This window comes from Arachis ipaensis, chromosome B05 (genome assembly GCF_000816755.2).
Source record: "Arachis ipaensis cultivar K30076 chromosome B05, Araip1.1, whole genome shotgun sequence".
Classification (NCBI taxonomy): domain Eukaryota; kingdom Viridiplantae; phylum Streptophyta; class Magnoliopsida; order Fabales; family Fabaceae; genus Arachis; species Arachis ipaensis.
Window position 1 is genome coordinate 3,328,380 of NC_029789.2, and position 4,226 is coordinate 3,332,605.

The 4,226-nt window shown below is 33.3% G+C and overlaps 1 long non-coding RNA gene across 1 annotated transcript; it reads right to left on the reverse strand.

Moving 5' to 3' along the window:
* On the reverse strand, positions 2,049-2,654 carry LOC110271696. Its single transcript, XR_002362275.1, has 2 exons — positions 2,472-2,654; positions 2,049-2,194 (listed from the first exon to the last, which is right to left on the reverse strand). It is a non-coding gene; the product is annotated as an uncharacterized LOC110271696 (long non-coding RNA).

The window sequence follows — 4,226 nt, forward strand, 5'->3', positions numbered from 1 at the left end:
ATATGTTTTAAATTTTTTTTTTTTTTTTGCATAATTGTATGAATAAATTAAACTATCCGTGTATATTAGTATTACAACACTATAGTTAAAAATTGAATAAACAAAGTATACCATAAATATATATATATATATATATATATATATATATATATAACGATTTTTACATATATCTTTTTAATAATACAAATAGATATCTCTTTAGATTTTAAATTCATCCATAAAAATCTTCAACTCATTTTACTCTCAAAATTGGTTCAATAATTTTATTCATAACAGCTTCGAGTATACCTTTAATTATTGGCAAGAAAAAGACACCAAAAAGTAATTAATTTAAATTCAATTTCAGAATGTTGACGTATTTTTGGTAATATAGTGTTGTCTGTTATATGATTGTGTCTTGATGATTGTTATAGAAGCAACGATACGAAAGGCCTATTGGTAGAGGAGAAGTATGGGACATGAATCATAAAAAAAAAAGAATGATTCGTATATGAATGAAGATGCGCGTGTTGTTGGGGTAAATCATGTTCTTTACTTTTTCAAATTTCTTTTTGCAATTAATACCATTGAATTTAAATTAGTGTAAATCTGGATCTCGCATGTTTGCAGGAAGCAATTGAACATATTGAGAACCAAGACCCCTCCAGCAAGGAATTTTCACAGAATAATTCCCTTGCACAAGTGATTGGAAAGGAGCACCCAGGAAGAGTTCGTGGACTCGGTTTTGGTCTATGTCCAAGTCAGTATTTTCGTAACATTCCACAGCAGTCTGACTATGGTGTACAGATTGAGGAGTATCAGATGGAGATTGTAAAACTTAAGGCGGAGGCAACAGAACTCAAGGCAGCAGCAGCTAGGGTGGAAAAAGGCCAGGCGGCCTGTCAAGGGCCTGTAGCCTGGCATGTGTTTGGCCTGGCCTGGCCTGACCTGTTATAAGATAGGCACAGACTCAGACTCTTATAAAAGCCTTGTTATGTTAACAGCTCACTAATTAGCCTTATTGGCCTGTCAGGCCTGCTTGGGCCTGCTAATACATAATTATATATATAAATAATTTTTTTATTATGAGCAAAATTATGAGATATTTTAAATTTATTATATTTAATTATAAATAGTTTTGTATATTTTAAATACTACTTTAAAAAAAATTTTTTATAAATATTAAATATGACATATTACATATAAATACGTTTATTAAAAAATAATTTTTTTAAATAATATTTTTATTTTTGTAAAAAAAATTATCAGACCTTTTAACAGGCGTCAGGCCAGGCCAAGCTGAATAACAGGCCCGGCTTAGTACTTTAAAAAAAGCCTATAATAGGCTGCAGGTCAGGCTCAAGCCAATTGACTACATGACAGTCCAGGCCTGTTAAGAGCAAAGCTTGGCCTGGCCTGGCCTGTTTCCACCCCTAGCAGCAGCAGAGGATCCTGAAATGGCGGTTTTTTAAGGTAATTACGGCGGTTACAACCGCCATTATTGCCGAAAATGGCGCCTCCAAAAAACGCCGGAATTCTGGGCGCCATTCTGGTTATTACGACGGTTTTTTGGCGGTTAAAATGGCGGTTTTTAACCGCCATTTTAACCAAATAAAACGGCGGTTTTGTTGTTGTTTAAAATGGCGGTTTTTAACCGCCGTTTTTACCTGGGTTTAATGGCATCCTCCTCGTTTAAAATGGCATTTGTAACCGCCGTTTTTACCTGGGTTTAATGGCATCCTTCTCGTTAAAAATGGCGTTTATAACCGCCGTTTTTACCTGTATTTAATGGCATCCTTTTCGTTTAAAATGACATTTCTAAACGCCGTTTTTACCAAGGTTTAATGGCATCCTTTTCGTTTAAAATGACATTTTTTAACTGCCGTTTTTACCGGATAAAAATGATATCTTTTTATCTTTTAAAAATGCAGTTTTTACTATTATTTTTATCTTGCTAAATAAATAATTTTTTTATTAAAATTCAACAATAACAAAATCATAATCCATAGACAAAATATTATATAACTCAAAGTATTAAACATAATATATGATTTTTTAGTATTACAAATAAAAAATAATAACTCCTATACAATGTATGAAACTAAGAAATATTATTAGTTCTATTACATTGGAAATTTTTCTAGAGATGCTCAACAAATTTGCTACAGATTATTTCAACATTTTCATTGTTCATGTCCTTGTAAATAAATATTACCTGCAAAAGAAAATTGAACGTTAAAAATAAATAGTTGCTCAAATAAATAGCAAACTACCAGCATTTTGAAGAATTAAAAACTAAACCAACAGTCTCACAAAGGGGACTAGATATTAAAAAATTTATTCATTAATATATATATATATATATTCTTAGCACTTAACACTTAGGGAGTTATATTAGAATAGAAAAAGAAGCACTTAGCACACAAGCCAGTTGCCCGAAAACAGAAAGATCACTTTTCTTAATGGAGGAAAAAGATAAATCACGTTGATACCTTTGTTAAATATATTTTTTCCTGGAGCAGGGAGCTTTCCTCTTCCTGAAGTTGAGAAAACGTCTAGAAGATGAAACAAAATCAAGTCAATAGTTAACAACACACGTGTAACATGACAATGACATATATTATTCATTGAAAAAAAAATAGTATTATGCCTACTTATCTAGTCTTGTACACCGAACAGCCAATTAAACACACCATGCAAGCAAAATGGATCACATACTACCTTACATTGAAGTTCCGATAGCTGATCCAGCATGAATTGGGTCTGTACAGAAAACCACAATTGCAATATTAATAATGAGTAATGACTATCTTCATTGAACATACAGTGAAACGCATGAGTGAGATTACATACCCTTGTGGATCTGATTAGCTTCAACGACGAATCTAGCTGCCTTTCTAGTGACTCCAGCTCTTTGCTGCTTAGAGGGCCAAGATCTTCTCCCATCAGGTTTCTAATAACATATACACCATGTTAAAGGATTCCATCAACATACAGAGCATCAATTCAATTCAATATAAATATATGTATATATACCTCTGGGACCTTTGTAGGGCTTCATAACGTGCCTTCAGCTTCAAGTATTCTTGTTGACTGCTTAATTCCTACATTCATAATGCCACAAGAAACATAATCTAACCTTCCTAGATCGTCTTCAACATTTAAGTCTCCAACAAACGCTCCCAAATCGAATGTGCTACCAGGGCTCTACACAACACATCAAAAAATTGATTGCAAAAATAAAAAGTTCACACCATCTGGTTGCAGATGCTAAGAGGAAACGAAAAGTAATGCATACCACCACTGAGCTTGGAGTTACATCAGCCATATTCGTTTGTGCAACGAATAATTCTTCACGGGTTTCTTTGGGTTTTCAGTATTACCTTTTGAGAGAAGAAGTAAAAAGAAAACCAACAAAGATTATTTGTTAGTAAAAACAAAAAGATCAATGATAGAATAGACGAGGTCTTCGGAAAACAAAAAATATGAACAAAATACAAATTTGCAAATTATCCAGGTGAATCACTAATGATCAATAACACACCACAATCCAAATTTACAAGCATCAATGGATCCCCAATTTCGTGTAGCAGACAACTCAGTTTGACGAAGTTCAACACAGTCAAGCATAACCATGAATTTGCAGCCATACAAGAACCCATTGTCAGTATTCCCCAACAACAACGCTAATTCTCCCTTGGATTCGAATTCAATTCAAAGCCCATTACATCTACAGCTAAATTAACTTTGATTAACATCACCGAAAATAAGAGCAACTTTAATTAAGCATCACCTCTAACCACAATGCACATTCCCACGGATTCAGACCTAGACTGACATTTGAGGAAAATGAATTGATGAAAAAAAGTTAACAAGCTTGAGATGGAGAAGGAGAGCTCACCAGACGGAGAAAGAGATTATAATTAAGATACAAGTCGTTGATGGATGGTCCAATGAAGAAGAAGAAGGAAGCTTAGCTAGCAGGGAAAAAAGAAGAAAGAAGAACCATACTGTATCTAAATCGTAGGAACCTTCACTTATAAGCTGCTTGCAAGTTATAAGGCATGTTTCAAAAACCAAGAAATTTTAATGACTATATTGCAAAAATATAGGACAGCATATACCTTATCTTTAGAGTCTGCCTCTAGTTCCATGCGTTCTATCTTTTCAGCCATGGCCTATTGAGACAAATAGATTAAAAACTATCAAATTTCTCATAAGTGTGACTAATTTCAATTTATATTAAG